This window comes from Sus scrofa, chromosome 4, assembly GCF_054392235.1.
Source record: "Sus scrofa isolate SSC_HxYL_T2T_F1_AM1 chromosome 4, Sscrofa_HxYL_maternal_Yorkshire_Landrace_v2.0, whole genome shotgun sequence".
Classification (NCBI taxonomy): Eukaryota; Metazoa; Chordata; class Mammalia; order Artiodactyla; family Suidae; genus Sus; species Sus scrofa.
The window spans coordinates 112354532-112372647 of NC_139386.1; the positions used below are offsets into that span (position 1 = coordinate 112354532).

The 18116-nt window shown below is 41.6% G+C and overlaps 1 long non-coding RNA gene and 1 other non-coding gene across 3 annotated transcripts in view; one reads left to right on the forward strand and one right to left on the reverse strand.

The window, feature by feature from the left end:
• The window catches only part of LOC110260343 (uncharacterized), a 190420-nt gene that overhangs the window by 17546 nt on the left and 154758 nt on the right, over positions 1-18116 (reverse strand). The gene's annotated exons all lie outside the window — the stretch shown is intronic.
• TRNAE-UUC (transfer RNA glutamic acid (anticodon UUC)) lies at positions 3778-3849 on the forward strand. The gene has a single exon. It is a non-coding gene; the product is annotated as a tRNA-Glu (tRNA).

Consider the following 18116-nt stretch of genomic DNA (forward strand, 5'->3'; position numbering starts at 1 on the left):
TGCAAGCATTTTATCTGTACTTTGGTTTCTAATATACTTGTTCAATCCACCAGGTATTTACTCTCCAAAATTTATTGGTTATTTATAATAAATAACCCAATTTATAACCAAACTTTTATTGGTTATTTATTTATTCATCACACTTTTATTGAAACCATGTGTCAGGCTCTGTGTTTCATGCTGGTGACACAATTATGAACACACACTCCCCCCCAGACTTGACTCTTTCTTCAAGCACGTTTCTGTAGTTATTAATAAATATATCATAAAAGTCTGTAAAATACTTCCCTGAAATTTCAGAAATCCTTAGTTTTAAATACTTAAAGTAGCAATTGCATAGCAAAGCTGAAGTCTAACTTCCCCTCAAATCCAGGCTGATCAGCTACTTTTCTATGATTATTGTTACAAATTCCTATGAATACATTTAACTTTGCTTCATATTTTTATGGTCTGGCTTGCTCTAAACTATTTTTTTAAAATTCTAACCAATTGTTAATTTTTTTTATGCGGAACTTAGATATTCAGTAAAGGAGTAAAGATTCTGTTTGGTTTGAATTTGTATAGTTCATTAAACCCATGGTTTTCATTACAGAAATATTTAGAGGACTAATTATCTCTGAGTAATCACAGAGTATGAAGCAATTTAAGTGTCATTCCAGCACAGGTTAGAAGCAAATTTACCTATTAAATTATGAATGTTTTACTCTATAGTGGTCATTGAATAATTTAAAAATGAACATGACAATTTCAAAGATAAAAAAATAGGTGCAATGGCAGTAGCTTTGCATCAATTCAGAACAGTCAATTTTCTTAAGAATTGAAAACCGCTGCATTTTCGATATATAGTTTCAAATGTGGTTTTCAAGTAATTTATTCACTAAAAATTTTCAAAATTTCTATTCTATTTTGAAACTTAATGAACATTTAAAAATAGGAATTAGCAACTTTTATTCCAAAAAAAGGATTCACTGGAGTTCCCAAGATGGCACAGTGGATTAAAGATCCAGCATTGCTGCAGCTGTGGCAAAGGTTGCAGCTGCAGCTCGGATTTAGTCCCTGACCTGGGAACTTGCATATGCTGTGGGTGTGGCCAAAAACAAACAAACAAAACAAAGATTTATTTGTTAGTTGGACAATGATAATACAGTATGAGATTAAACCAAATATTACAATTTTTATTAAGCTAAGAATGATTGAAAGTTGGCAATTTCATATTACGAATATATCCCAATATATATAGGTCTTTAAAATTTAAAAATCTCAAAAATTGTAAATAGAATTTAAAACATTACATGAGCTTTGGGGAAAAAGGAAAAATCCCCAATTTTACCACATAAACACAAATTCTATAATAATTTCTGTATATTCCCTCTCATTATTTTCTCTTGTTCATGTTTTTACATGCTTGTAGTCACAGCATGCATAAATGTTTGCATGTATAAAATTTAAAACCATTTATATATTAAAATGTGTGATATAATCTTTATAATTTTTAACGATTGCATATTATACTAATTTACTTACTCATGCCCATATTGTTAAACATTTAGTTTGCTTTTAGTTTTTTAATATTACAAGTGGTGTTTTCATGAGCATATTCTGAGTTGCTAAGAAAAGCTGCCTTATATTTATGAAATCCATTAAAAAAGTCTATGTCTCCATATTTTTCCACTGTTTGGATTTTTTAATCAATTATGATGAAAACTCTAGATACATCAGGAAATAGAAAGCCCTTCCATAAGTGTTTCTCTGTAATTTACTGTTACAATTCAAAACCGATTTCTTTCATAGTCATTAATTCATAATGACAACATAATAGTAATTTTCAGAGCTCACATTCTGCTACCAAACTTTCCACTGAGCTTGTAATTAAAATGTCAGAATTCATTCCTGTCCTTAAAAACATTTTTTTTTTTTTTGCTTCTGATGATTGATTCAAAATTCTGTTTTATAAATCTTCATTCTTACATCTTCTTTTTCAGTTGCAAAATGAATCCTCAAGGTAAGAAAGAAAACCAGAGTTTAGAATTTAAAATCTGTTCTTCTTAGGTGGACACAGACAACAGGGTCAGGTGTTGCTTTTTGACTTTTTTTTTTCATAGTTAAAAATTAAAAATTGAAGTGTGCCATTAGAAATCTAAATTTTCTATTGGCCTATTGATATATTACCGTTCCTAAGGAGTGTTATTTTTGTGTATTTTAAAGAGAACATGTTCAGTACATTCTTAAGTTAGATTCGTACAACATCTTGGTCTGGCCCAGATTTTACATTCCCATATGGGAAAGCAGAAAAGACTGCCAAAGCATAGTGTAAACTAGAGACATTTACCAGTGCAACCCATTATCTGCCTTTGTCCCTTAACTCCCTAGCAGGCCTACAGTCAACAAATAAACTGGAGTTCTAATACTCATGAGTCATTGGATGACTATTCACCATTATTCCACCTCTGAAGAGTGGTAACAACAAGCATTAGCAGATGGGTCATATACAGGTTCTTTGTTTTGATTATTTATTTATTTATTTGTTTATTTTGTCTTTTTGCCTTTTCTAGAGCCGCTTCCTGCAGCATATGGAGGTTCCCAGGCTAGGGGTCTAATCGGAGCTGTAGCTGCCAGCCTACGCCAGAGCCACAGCAATGCAGGATCTGAGCCACGTCTGCATCCTACACCACAGCTCACAGCAACGCCAGATCTTTAACCCACTGACCAAGGCCAGGGATCGAACCCACAACCTCATGGTTCCTAGTCTGATTCGTTAACCACTGCACCACAACGGGAATACCTGTTTTGATTATTTAATCCAGAATACTGCAAGTAGAAATACACATCATCTTTCATTCATTCCCTGTAACGATTCTCTTTTTTTTTTCTTTTTGTGGTCACATCTGCAGCATATGGGAGTTCCCCAGCTAGAGGTCGAATTGGCGCTGCAGTTGCGGGCTACACCATAGCCACAGTAATGGCAGATCTGAGCCACATCCACGATCTATGCCACAGCTTGCGGCCATGCTGGATCCTTCGAGGCCAGAGACTGAATCTACACCCATGTGGATACTATCTTCGGTTCTTAACCCACTGAACCACAGTGGGAACTCCCCTTTAACAATTCTTAGTGCGAATACTCAATAGTTGACAACACCTACATGGTAAGCAGTAATGCAATATCTAGAATTAGAATGAACCATTTTTATCGAGAATGTTCCAATCTACTTCCGGACAGATCATTCCATTGGACAGGTATTGGAGTGCCTTCTCTGTGTAGGGTGAGAAAGCTGTGCCCTTGAACTTTTCCCTTTTCCCTAGTCTAACGAAGGGCTAAATTCTTCCCAAATACATCCCGTGGCTGAGAGTGTTTTTGTGAGTAGTTATGCAACCTTGTGAAAAAGCATGGTCTTCTCCAAATTGGATACACTATAAATTGAAGACATTAGTCATAGCCAGTGCTTTTTTCTTCCACTGGAAACACACACCCTTTAATACTTTCTTTCAGGCCAATTTTTAAGTGGTGTATTGAAATATTGGAGAAGAAATACCATATGTAAAAAAAAAAAACTTGGACAGATAATATTTTAAAAAGCAATATGCATCAGAAGGAGGAGAAATGGCAGAGTCATTTTCTCACATCTCAACCCCCAGGCCTCCACGTATAATTTAACCAAATGCAAGGTGCTGCAGCGTGTGTTTACATCCTCAGCGTGTAATTATTGAGCACTTGTCATGCGTGTCAGCGTAATCATCTCTGTGGGGATATAAAAGAGAGAAGACAAAGAGGGGTGTTCCCTGGTGGTCTAGTGGTTAGGATTCTGCACTTTCACTGCTGTGGCCCAGGTTCAATCCCTGGTCTGGGAACTGAGATCCCACTTTATGCCACTGCAGGCTGTGGCCGGAAAAGAAAAGAAAGAAGGGCCCATCTTTGCTCCCTAAGCAGCTTATAGCACCTTAGGGGAGATAAAGTTTAATAACACTGGGGACTACTGACTCAATGACACAGACAGCAGTGCTTCAGGAACGCCTGGGGGAATGGCCCTGGGAGGGCTATAAAGAAGCAGAGGGGCTTGGGCTGGATCTTTAAGAATGCGTAGGATTTAGCTAAGTGAGGAGAGCCAGGGAGGGCCCGCTGGACTGCGGAGAACATTTAAGAAAAGGGAGAACTGTGTGACCGGGTCCGGGGGATGGGGAGTGAGTAAGGGACAGACCGGCTGAAATGGAAGGTCATGTTCATGGAAAAGTGAAGCAGAATGAGATTTGGGGAGGGGTGGGTTAGGGAAGGCCACTGCCTCTTATCGCCACCTGCTATATGTCAGCCCTTTATCTTACTGACTCCTTCCAATAATCCTGTTACTTCCCAGCTTGACAGAGGAGAAACTGGAGGCTCGGACAGATGATGTGATTCATAAGGCTGGCTGGTGACAGCATCAGGATTGAAACCCAAGTCTGTCAGCACATCCCTGGTCTTTTTCTCTGCTGGTTCCCTTAAATGTCTCCCTGAAGGACTTGAACTTGGTTCTGCATGCATGTGTGAATGTGTGACTGAGGAAGATGTAGACATGGTGATTTGTCCTGGGAGTGCCTTAGCCTCCAGTGGCCTGAGATCCTAAACAAAGATAAAATAAGTACAAAAATGCCCTAACTTCCTTCGATCATAAAAGTCATGAGTCCTGAGGTTTGTGATGGCAGAAAAGTCAGGTTGGAGTTCAAGGGTGCCTGAGGATTACAGGTTATATAATTTGACATTTTAGCTTAATTTTACAGAATGTACTCCTAGTTAAATCCTGTCCTAAAAAACTTTCAGGTCTCTCTGAAAGTATCCACCCTAAACTTTATGCCAATAAATTTTCTGGAGGAGGATGAATAATGGATTTTTTGTTTGATGATAATATTTACAGGCATCAATCATCTGGTCTCAGTTGCTGGTTTTAAAACCATGGGACAACATAGGTTCTTCTTGGTCTAATCAACAAAAATAGCTGACTCTTGACGATAAAAAGAAAATAGGAATCCCTTTTTGTCTGCAGTGCTTTCCCATTGTTCCTTCTTTGTTGGACAGCATAACAGCTGCAATACACTGTACATTAAAAAAGGAATGTGGTGGTTAAATATTCATGGCCACTTGCTATTCAGTGAGTGTTTTTATTATTTTTGGCAAATAGCAGGCTACCTAGTGATTCATTTAACCCAGTTTACAAATGGCCAGGATCTAATTTTTATCTATCCCCGACAGCTTTCTGCTTTTTCTAAAAAAGAAGGGATCCGCCTTGCCTTTATGTGGCCTTTCGAGCCTCTGGGAAGCCCATTTGATGGTGCCAGGGGTTTAGGTTTTAGGATCTCAGGTCTCAGAGTGAGCAAAGTGCAGCAAGTGCAGACCAGAGAGAGTATGGAGACAGAGTCTCTCCTCCCTGGGGGGCAGAGTCCCCCCCAAAATTCAGACTGGGGTAAATGGGATAGAAAGGTCAAAGGGAAACTTCTGCTTATCATCTTTCTCTTTTATTGTGATAAAAAGGGTGACATTTTTCAGAGTTATTCCCTTAGCAAAGCAAAGAGAAAATGAAGCTGCCCAAAGGGGAAGACAGTCTCCTAAAATGCGTTTTCCCCTTTGGCCCAGCAGGGCTGGCTTCCCAGGGGGCCATGCACCTGCGTGGTACACAGGGGCCGGGTACTCAGAAGGGCCTTGTGCTTGGTCGAATACTCTGCCATCCTTGTCTAGAAATTCTTAGTTCTTTTTTGAAGTATCTGCGTTGCCATGTTTCACGAGGCCCCACAAATTATGTAGCTGGTCCTGCAGCCTAGGGAAGTACGTGATGAAAAAGCAGCTCTTTTTGCTCTAAGAGAAAGGCTTTTATCAACCTGGCTGAAGAAAGGAAGGCAGCCCCAGGAACCAAAATAAGCAGAGGGAAGAGGGGAAAAAGAAGCAGTTGATGGTAGAGCAGCTTCTCCGGACTAACAATGACACAGGAGCAACTGGTTCTCCAGGGAAAAAGATAAATACAGTTGGAAAGAGAATCATATATCTGCCACCTCTTCCCATGTGGCTACTTTTTCCTCCCCCAATTCTATATTCCTTGTCACAGCCTCCCCTAACCTACCCTGCTCTGTGCTAATGGTCATTTGGGTGTAGTCTGTAACGTTAGTTAGAGAATCCGCCTTTGCTATTGGCATCAAAGGTAAAGGATCTTATGTTGATACTATTAAAACCTGGAGTCTTAGCATTATTTCTATGTTCTCAGGTGTGGAAATAAATAAAACCCAACCCCACGAGAAAAGCACGGGCTATTTATTCAGCCACAGTCACTTGCAGCGTGACAGAGACGCAAAGGCAGGCAGAGATGGAGTTCCCATTGTGGCTCAGCAGTGACGAACCCGACTAGCATCCACGAGGACGTGGGTTCGATCCCCGGCCCTGCTCAGTGGGTTAAGGATCTGGCATTGCCGTGAGCTGTGGTATAGGTCGCAGATACAACTCGGATCCCACATGGCTGTGGCTGTGGCATAGGCCTGTGGCTACAGCTCCGATTCAACGCCTAGACTGGAAGCTTCCATGTGCCATGGGTGTGGCACCAAGAAGATAGATAGATAGATAGATATTAAAAAAAGAAAAAGGGGAGTTCTCGTCGTGGCACAGTGGTTAACGAATCTGACTAGGAACCATGAGGTTGCGGGTTCGGTCCCTGCCCTTGCTCAGTGGGTTAACGATCCGGCATTGCCGTGAGCTATGGTGTAGGTTGCAGACGCAGCTCGGATCCCGCGTTGCTGTGGCTCTGGAGTAGGCCGGTGGCTACAGCTCCGATTCGACCCGTAGCCTGGGAACCTCCATATGCCGCAGGAGTGGCCCAAGAAATAGCTAAAAAGACAAAAGGGGGTGGGGGGGGGCAGGCAGAGGAATGGGTAAGCTCTATAGTGGGAAAAAGAAGGCTTCAGATGTGCCCTGTTGGGAGGCTGTTGGCTTGGGAAAGCTACGGCAGGCCAAGGAGGCTGGGGCAGCCCATGTGATGGGTTAGGGGAGCATATTCGGCTTTCTCTGGTTGGTCCCAAGTTGGAAGAAGAGGCAAAAGTTAGGGAAGCTCTCCGTATTAATCATGTGCTGGCCATTTGGGGCTGATGTTGCAGAAGTCATTATCTAGCTTCCTGGACGGTACTAGAGGTAGCAATCTGACTTCCTGCAAGCCTGACTTATAGCAGGTTGGCTTCCTAGGCTGTTTATTGTGGATAAGGGGTTGGCTTCCTGGGCAGGTAGCTGCAGGTTGTGGGTCAGAGTTCTATTTTTATACGGTCTGGCTGTCATCCATTTGTGTATTTAGTCTCTCACAAGACACCCCTTAATAACAGGGCTTCGTTGCTCTGGTTAGAATAAATTTCCTATTTCGAATGATCCTATACAACAAGTTTGCTTCTAGTCCAGGCAGCAATCATTTTTCATGCTTGTACCATGTAGTGTATTGCTTACACAGTCTTACTGAAGAAGCATTATTAGCCAATTCATTTAGAGAGTTTATATGTTAGGAGAAGAGAACAACCTGATTTAAGCCAAGCCTTTAATAGTTTTTTCGTTCTATGGAAGAGAATATAAAAAAAGAATATATATGTTTTTATATATGTGTATAACTGAATCGCTTTGCTGTATACCTGAAATTAACACATTATAAATAAACTATATTTCACTAAAATTTCTTTAAAATTATAATTCTTTTTTTTTTTTTTTTTTTTTTTTGGCAGTGCCTGTGGCATGAGCCTGCCAGTTCCTAGGCCAGGGATTGAACCCAAGCTACAGCAGTAATCCCAGGCACAGCAGTGACAACATCAAATCCTTAACCACTAGACCACCAGGGAACTCCCCCCAAATAATAATTATTTTGTTCTGTGTCAGTGAAAACAATATGTACCCCTCAATTTTTCCTCAGATGTCTAAACTGGCAATGTCATCACCAACCATTTCTGGGGACAAACAGAGGGGGCTGATTTTCAGGGCCAGGGCAGGTGTGGCACCAACTTTCCTACTGGTGTACTTCAGGTATAATAAGACTTTGATCTCATTGGGGTTGAACTTAAGAGGCAGGGTGAAAAAAAAGAAAGGAGTTCCCATTGTGGTACAGTGGAAACAAATCTGACTAGTATCCACGAGGATGTAGGTTCGATCCCTGGCCTTGCTCAGTGGGTTCAGGGATCCGGCATTGTCGTCAGCTGTGGTGTAGGTCGCAGAAGCAGCTCGGATCCCATGTTCCTGTGGCTGGGTGTAGGCCGGTAGCTGTAGCTCTGATTCAACCCCTAGCCTGGGGACTTCCATACACCGCAGGTGTGGCCCTAAAAAGCAAAAAAAAAAAAAAAAAAAAAAAAAAAAAGGCAGGCTGGAGGCAGCTGGTGTAGGATGAATTTGGATTTGGAACAATGGAAGAAAGTTGCACTTTGCCCTCCTGGAGAGGGCCAAAAGTCAAAAGCTAGCCATAATTCTTAGCAAACAATGTGGCATCATTTTTCCCTGCTTGAGCTTTGTAGACTAAGAATATTGTGCCTGACAGAGCTTCTGTTACACCGTGATTCCACTTGACAGACGTGGATTTCTGGTTAACGATCTTTGATGAGTTGTAAATTCTTAGTGGAGCTCACTCCCGTCAGGTTAGAAAATAGGTTAGAAAATATCCATAATTCATATTCACCTCATCAGTAACATAGACTAAAAGTTCAAAGCCTGGATCATGAAATAAACTTAGTAAGAATCATTGTTGTTATTGAGATTTATGGACTAGCATTTAAAACTAAATGTTATGATGCTTGATGAAATATGTAATTACTGTAAAAACACACATAATTTATAGATGATGGAATACGTATACTTCTAAAGCTATTAGCAGCCACACTCCCAATTTCTACTCATGCTTCTTTGAGCTCACCGTTTTCTCTCTTCCCCTGCACTCCAGCCAAAGCATCGTCCTAGGTGAAGTTTTCACTCGTCCACATCCAGGTTGTTGAAACAGCTCCTTCCTTACCTTCACCCCAGTCCTTCTATACAGCTGCCAAGAAGAGTTTCCACTACATGCTCAAAGCCTCAGCAACCCCGTAGCATAAGAAACAGAATTAAGGGACATGGTCACTTCATAGGTACCAGGTATTGTGTTACTTGAAATGTACAATAGTGTTAGGAGGTGAGGTCTACCCTTCGGAGAAATAGAAACCCTACTCAGAAGGCTAAGCAGCTCCCCGAAGAGCGCATTGCCAGAAGGTGTGGACCCCAGAGCCCAACCTCTTCTCTCAACCACTAGGTTCTTCTGCGTGTGGAAAGGGCAGAGGCTTCAGCATCAGAAAGGCCCGGACTTGAGCTCTCTCTGCCATTCGCTAGCTACGTAGCCTTGGGCCCTTTAATCTATATGAGTCTCAGTTGTTTCATGTGTAGAATGTGACCGTTTTGAGGATTCAAACCAGGCACCAAGTCTGCCTCTTAACCATTATGCCAGGCGATTTACATTAAATGCCTAGCACCAAATCTGGAACAGAGTGGGTAGTCAATACAGGTGGTTAACTAGTGCAAATAACTCCGTAGACTAGTTCTGAAGATTCTCTATTGGTTAGATCCTCCTTCTCCCTACTAACTCTCTGGGTTCACCTCTCTAATCTTGACAGCTCAGGAAGCAGGACTGAAAGAAAAGAGAGCATTCATTGGGGTCAGAACACCTGGGTACCAGTCCTGGTGCTGCCCAGTGAGCTGTGTGACTTAGGCCAACTATCTTGTCTTTGAATCCTGCGTTTCTTGTCCATAAAATGGGGATTACATCTTTCGTACCTATTTCATAGGGCTGTTATGGGGGTTAGATTGTTATTATATATGAAAGCCCTCTGAGAACATAACAAGTGGCATTGATCTGCTTACTTTGGGGAAGCAATTTTGAAACTCTTCAGTGAAGTAAGTGTACTGGGTGGGGCCCCTCCTGCCTGGCGGGTCAGAGAAATCTCCCTGGAGAGGCTGACTCAGAGCTGACATTTGAAGAAGGAGCATTAGCAGGTAAAGAGGGCTCCAGACTGAAGCAATGATCTAAACAAAGTTAAGGAGATGCAAAGTGTCAGTGTGAGCTCAGAGAACTATGAACACGTCTATATTCTTAGAACGAGAAGTGACATAGGGAGATGCAGACAGAGGTCAGGTCGGGAGGACCTTGTGGACCTGCCAAAAACTTGAACTTTTATGGCTTGTTATGGCCACAAGAGCCACAGAGGGCTTAAGCAAATAGGTCGGTGTTGTAAAAAGATTACTGACATGGTAGGAGGAGGATGGAATGGGGGGAAGAGGGATGAAACTGAGAGTGTGGTCAGGAGAAAGGCTTTAGCCACTGTCAAGAGCAGGAGGAAAAGGGTGAGCAAAGGAGGGGTGATGTCAATAGATATTTAGAAGACAAAACTGGCAGCACTTGATGATAAATAATTAGTGTCTTTGGATAATAAAAATTGGCAAGTTTGTTGGTTTGTGTTGGCTGTACCCAAAGCATGCAAAAGTCCCCGGGCCAGGGATAGTACCAGCGCCACAGCAGCGACCTGAGCCAAAACAGTGACAATGCAGAATCCCTAACCCATTAGGCCACCAGGGAAATCCTAATCATTGACAAGTTTGATGATTGATCCTTGAAAAAATGCCATAGTCATTTTTTTTAAAGGGTAAGTGAGCATTTAAAAAATTAGAAATTAAATAGGTGGGTTAATTTAACCTCAGAATAGGTTGACTATGAACAAATCATACTAAATGTACCTCATTTTCTTCTTTATACAATGATTTTTCCATTAGAAAATAATACATGAGGAGTTCCCGTCGTGGCGCAGTGGTTAACGAATCCAACTAGGAACCATGAGGTTGCGGGTTCGGTCCCTGCCCTTGCTCAGTGGGTTAACGATCCGGCGTTGCCGTGAGCTGTGGTGTAGGTTGCAGACGCGGCTCGGATCCCGCGTTGCTGTGGCTCTGGTGTAGGCCAGTGGCTACAGCTCCGATTCAACCCCTGGCCTGGGAACCTCCATATGCCGCGGGAGCGGCCCAAGAAATAGCAACAACAACAACAACAAAAGACAAAAAGACAAAAAAAAAAAAAAAAAAAAAAAGAAAGAAAAGAAAATAATACATGCTTATTATAGAAAACTCAGAAATTATTAAAAACCAGGGTAGAAAAAAGTTCTGCCACGGACTAGTAACATTACATTGTTAGTATTTTTTTTATGATAACTTTTAATATGGTTGTAATCTTCCTGTACACTGTATCTATTTTTTACTCTTAACTATTATAACTTAAGCATGTTTATTCTGTAAACCTGTAATTAGCACTTTAAATAATTTGATATTAACTTTCAACAGATGTGCTTTAATATATTATTGGGTATTTAAGTTATTTCCAATTTGGGGGTATATAAAATATTGATTTGATTTAATTTGTTTTTATTTATTTATTTATTTTTTGTCTTTTGTCTTTTTAGGGCCACACCCACAGCATATGGAGGTTCCCAGGCTAGGGGTCCAATCAGAGCTGTAGTCACTGGCCTACGCCAGAGCCATAGCAATGCGGGAGCCGAGCCACATCTGCAACCTACACCACAGCTCATGGCAACACAGGATCCTTAACCCACTGAACAAGGACAGGAATCGAACCCACAACCTCTTGGTTCCTAGTCGGATTCCGTTTCTGCTCCGCCACGATGGGAACTCCTAATTTGATATTTTTAAACACAAAGCACTTTGCATCTATGGGGCAGATTCTCTCAGGCTGGATTTCTAAAAAGCTCTACAGCGTTAAAACATATGACTATTTTAAGGCTTTTGTTACCTATCATTAAACACTTTCCAAAGGACTGTAACTATTCACAAGCTACTAGTAATATAGCAGTATCCATTTTACAAGTCTTTTAGCATTAAGTCTTTTAGAATATTAGCATTTAAAAGAGTAAACAATAAAAGAATAAACAAAACCATAACACTTTGCTAACTTGATTAGTAAAAATGACATCTCACTTTATTTTCCTTGCTTTTCAAAATATGAACAACACATGCACACAAGAAAAAGTCAAAGAGTATAGGACATAAAACAAAAAAGCAAACATTTCCCTCTTTGCGCCAATTCCAAACCTCCTTGCTTCCCCAGACTAATGACAGTAGACACTTTCTTGTGTATACCCTTATGGATTTTTTTAAAAATTAAAGCCTTTGCAAACTAGTACTAGGCGCTTATTACATCAGACTGTTCTGGGTCTTGAAAACCTTTCCATGTCAATGCACATAACTCTAATCCATGAATATATACTAATTTATTTAACCAGGACCCTACTGATGGACATTCAGGTTGTTCTCAATGCTTTGCTGTTGCGAATAATGTTGCAATAAATATCTCTGCATTACGATCTTGATGAAACTGTGAAGGATAAATTCTTTTACATGGAAAACTTTAAAATTTTAGATTTAAAAGATGTCTGAGGCAATTAACACCCTCACGTGTAAATGTTTATTTCCCATATTTTCATGGATAAACCTTGAGTTATCAGACTTATTAGTTTTTGTCAACCTGGGAGATGAAAACGTCATCTCAGAGCGCATTCGTTCACAAGTAGTCATTGAGTTCCTACTATGTACCAGGTCCTGCTCTAGATGCTTGAGACACACAAGGCACCAAAACAATGATCCCTGTCCTTACGGAGCTAACATTCTAGCACGATAAATTGTAAACATAATATACAAGTAAATCATCCAGTAAATCAGAAGGTAAGAGCAGGGTGCACTAGAATCTCTGCCTTTTCTGCCTCTGAAATGGGCTGTCACGGTTACCCCCACACAGTGTAACACAACAGGACCCTGTGGGGCCTTCGCAGGACGGACCCCTCCCCCATATCCGCTGCTGTAGCTCCTCTCTGAAGTACTTAGACAGTAGGATCTCAAACTTATTTTCTGAGTTTTTCAGATGCTAAAACCCATCACCAAAGGGAAGAAATTAACCGCTTGGTGATCATGACCATGTAGCCCCCAGACCTATTGGAACCTAAGTGTTAATAATGTTTACCCCTGTGACACCGCCCTGTTACCTCACCATCAACCAATCAGAATTGTGCATGAACAGATCACATACCCTGGGACACCCCTCCCTCACCTAACCTTTAAAAATGCTTTGCTAGAGAGTTCCCTGGTGGCTCAGTGGGTTAAGGATCTGGCATTGTCTCTGCTGTGGCACGGGTTCAATCCCTGGCCTGGGGACTTCTACAAAAAAAATGCTTTCTGAAACCCTTTGGGGAATTTGGGGTTTGAGGAAGGCATGAACCATTGTTCTCCTTGCTTGGCCCTGCCATACACCTTTCTCTGCTCCAAACTCCAGCGTTTTGGTTTGTCTGGCCTCAGTGTGCTCAGGCACATGAACTTGCATTGGTTAACAACAGGGTCAACGGGATGCATTTGGGGCAGTTACAACTTCTCAGCCTCAAGTTTCTATTGCAAATTGTGGTACTCGAGGTATCTGGTTGAGGAAGCCTAGATCCTGTGATTGCACTACTGCAGTAAGAATGGCTGGAAAAGTCAATATGTGGAAATTCCAGATCCTGTGATGAAGAGAGGGCTCTGTCTCATAAGTGGGTGGTTCTTCAGACACAAGAAGAGGTTCAGAGGCTGAGCAGCCAAAAGGGATGACGGACATCCACACATTAGGTGTTTAATTCTGGGAAAGTGGGTACCCAGAGTAGCCAGGGGCAGGTTTATGTAATCTGATGAGCAAGTACAGACAAGAGCCAAGGTCAAAACTTAAGGAGCATGATCAGTCATCGTCTAAGGGAATAATGCAAAATGTCACAGGTGTGAAAGCTACACAGCTCTGGACACTAGGAGATTTTGAGGGGATGTAGAGCTTGCCTCTGTGTGTTGAAGGGGTGTCATATGGAAGAGTGAGTGCATGTGGGTCATATGTATTTTTGGAAACTGCAGAAGGCAAAGCTACATTCATCATGTATTCAACAAATATTTAGTAAGTAACTGATACGTACCAGTCACTGGTCCAACCGTTGGGAATATAATAGTGTGGACAAAGCACATAAATTCCTACTAATTTAAAATGGACGTATAGTGGGGGTAGCAAGTGATAAAAAGAATTACACACACATACTTATATATACTGTTAGATAGTGCTAGGTATCCTGGAATAGATAGGGCTAAAAAAATAAATAAAGCATGGGGCCTGACCAATAAAGAAGTGAGATGGTGATTTTTTTTTTCTTTCCTTTTTTTTTTTTTTTTTTTTTTTTTTGTCTTTTAAGGGTCACACCTGCAGCATATGGAGGTTCCTAGGCTAGAGGCCAAACTGGAGCTGTAGCTGCTGGTCTACGCCACAGCCACAGCAATGCCAGATCCTTAACCCACTGAGCAAGGTCAGGGATTGAACCCACATCCTCAAGGATGCTAGTTGGGTTCATTACTGCTGAGCCATGGCAGGAACTCCGAGATGGTGATATTTGAACAGAGACCTGAATGAAGGGAAGAAGCAAACCCTGCGGGTGTCTAGGGGAAGAAATTCCAGGCAGGCAGGCAGATAAACAAGTGCAAAGGCCCCGAGTTGGGACTACTCATAACATATTTGGAAAACATTAAGAGGCTAGTGTGGCCAAAGACCAATGAGAAGCAGGAAATGAGGCTGGAGACACAATCATGGGCCAGGATTCAGGGCCAAGGTAACGCATCTTGATTTACTCTTTATGTTACAGGAAAATATCAGGGGAGCTTGAGCTGGAGAATGATGTGATTTGACTTACATTTTACGAGGATGATTCAAGTGGCTGCTGGGGGAAGTATAGATCATAGGAAGGGCAAGGTAGTACCAAGGAGATAGTCAGAAGGCTACCACCATGGCCCAGGTCAGAGACGGTGGTGGTAACAATGGGTGGGATTTTCAGAGAGACTCGGGGTAGCTTTGTATAAGGAAAACCTCCAGGTACTACAGCTGTCTTAACATAGAATGATCTGGAGTTCCCGTCACGGCATAGTGGAAACGAATCCAACTAGAAACCATGAGGTTGCAGGTTTGATCCCTGACCTCGCTCAGTGGGTTAAGGATCCAGTGTGGCCATGAGCTGTGGTGTAGGTCAAGGACACAACTCGGATCCCGCGTTGCTGTGGCTCCGGCATAGGCTGGCAGCGACAGCTCCGATTAGACCCCTAGCTTGGGAACCTCCATATGCCACTGGAGCGACCCTCAAAAAGACGAAAGACAAAAAAAAAAAAAAAAAAAAAAAAAAAAAACCCAAAAAACCCTATAGAATGATCTGGGTGCTACGAAAGAGGTTTCTGCATTGAGTGGAGTATGGTCTGGGACAGAGATCAGCAATCTATGGCCCACAGGCCACCATATGTTTTTACGAATAAAATTTTATTAGAACACAGTCACACTCATTATTGTCTGTGGCTGCCTTTGCCCTGAAACAGCAGAGTTGAAGGGCTGTAAAAAGACCGTATGGCCTGCAAACCTGAAATATATATCATCTGATCCTTTAGAGAAAACGTTTTCTGACCCTGGTCTAGTCGACTCCTTGGTGCTTCCTTCCTTGCAGTGTCTGTTTCCATATGTACGTGTTCACTTGACACTTTTATATTGTCTTTGTTCCATCCAGTTAATAAACTCCTCATGAGTATGAGGCTTGGGTTCTACTTCTCAAATATCTCTTTCTATTACCTAAATATCAACGCTCACAGTTTCCTTAAAATATCCTCTTGTTTCAGAGGTCAAGGAGAGAGGCCATCCTTCACGTTGTGAAGGGAAAAGAACTGTTCCAAGGTCCCAAGAGTAATGCAAACATTTCCTTGCAGAGAAAAAGTCTATCCCTTTGGGAAGATGCCTGAGGTAGCGCAAGTGAGCCGGACCCTATGGGGCCTTCCCAGGAAAAGCCCTGCCCCCATATCTTCTGCTGTGGCTCCTCTCGGAAATACCAGGATGATAATATCTCTCAGGCACATTTCCTGAGTTGTGTTTCAGATACTAAAATCCACCACCACATGGAAGAAATTATCTGCTTGGTGATCATGACCACATAGCCCCCAGACCTATTGGAGCCTAAGGATTAATAATGTTTACCCCTGTGATCCCACCCTGTAACCTCGCCATCAACCAATCAGAACTGTACATGAGCTGAGCACCTACCCCAGAGCCCTGCTCCCTCACTTGGCCTTTAAAAATGCTTTGCCGAACAAACAAACAAGAAAAGGAGTTCCCTTCGTGGCTCAGTGGTTAATGAATCTGACTAGGAACCATGAGGTTGCAGGTTCGATCCCTGGCCTTGCTCGGTGGGTTAAGGATCTGGCTTTGCTGTGAGCTGTAGTGTAGGTTGCAGACACGGCTTGGATCCCGTGTTGCTGTGGCTCTGGCGTAGGCCGGTGGCTACAGCTCCGATTAGACCCCTAGCCTGGGAACCTCCATATGCATCGAGTGCGGCCCTAGAAATGGCAAAAAGACAAAAAACCAACCAACCAACCAACCAAACAAACAAACAAAAAAATGCTTTGCTGAAACCCTTCCTGGAGTTCAGGGGTTTGGAGCATTCACCACCTGTTCTCCTTGCTTGGCCCTGCAATAAACCTTTCTCTGCTCCAAACTACATTTCCATTGGTGTGGCCTCACTGTGCCTTGGGCACACAAACCTGAGTTTGGGAACCGTACCTCAGTAATTGCTGAATAAAGTCATCTCGATATTTTAGAGAAATGATACGTGAGATTAAGGACAAAATGTCCAAAGAATGATGACAAAGATCTTGCTCCTGAAAATACATCTAAGCTGAGAGTAACTCACCAGCCAAGAGAGGCTGATCCAGCTCTCAGGTTCCTGAAGATGCAAAAAGGTCACCCATTTGAAGAACTGAGGAATTCCATGCCTGAACAGTCATTACATTTCTTTTAATGAATGAGAAGAATGTTTGCCCAAGATAGAAACCAATCCTATTATCAAAAAAAAAAAAAAAAAAAAAAAGGCAGCTGGAGCAAGAATTTGAAAGGCAAACAATCCTTATTTACATAATAGAACATTGGAAGAACAACAAGGCTAAGCAAGAGCAGAAATTCTTTAAAGGAACCTTTTGGAGAGAGGAGAAGATTCCTTACTTAACAGTAGGTTCAAGAGCCTGAAAATGATGAGAACAGGGGGCAAGGAAGGGGCTGAATGTCTCATTGATATGTATTGATACTTACGGTCAGCCAATGCCCCCACTGCTGGCTTCCAGAAAGTAGGTTCTGTCCCCTTTGCCTCCACTAACAAAAACATCGGATGGACTTCCACGTTGAAAAATGCTATCATTTAAGACCAATTACAAAGAATAAAACTTTTACTTGAAATTCTTTAAATCATGTTCAATTCTTCATCTAGCACATAGCGATATACACATATTGATATATTTAGAAATATATTTAGAAATATTTAGAAATAATTATTCAGACAATTCCAACAAAAAAATGCCCCATACCTGCTTTTTTGTGTTCTTTTCCTAGATCTATTAATGATTATATGAAAGCCTAAAATAATGTTTATTGTTTGCCTCAGTAATTGCTTCACGTGGGCAGTAGCAATCACTGCAAAATTATTAGTTTCCTCTGTTATTTTTAGTGAAATGTTACAGTGACCTAATCAATTTAGTTAGTTTTGTAGATTATTAATAGGACTGTTGCATAAGACCTTCCCTTCTGGATCCGAGCTTTACAAATTCTCTCCAGAGCAAGTATCCAGACTAACAGCTCTTTAGTGTGTGACTGTTCATTTACATGTACACACTCATGCTTGTGTATTGCTTAAGGCAGGTGAATCAAGCTAACCCTTACAGGCTGCGTGATGAGTGATAACACAAGTGCCACTTTATTCTTTTTTACCTGGGAGGGGCAGAGCCCTGGTGAAGGAAAACTTTACCAGTCAACCTGGGACTGGCCCCTGGACCCCACCGAGCTTCTGTTTTTTCAATCTATACAGTGGAAATAGTAATATAGAGAGAGACGTTGCTAGAGCAAACTTTTTTAACATTGTAACTGTGAATGGACCAATCACGAAGGGATAGCACAGAAAGGATTAGCATATTTGCAAAATACCTTGCCCTCCATTGGACCCCAGATTGTCTTGGAATGATTCACTGTCTGGGGAAGAATGTTATCAGTAAT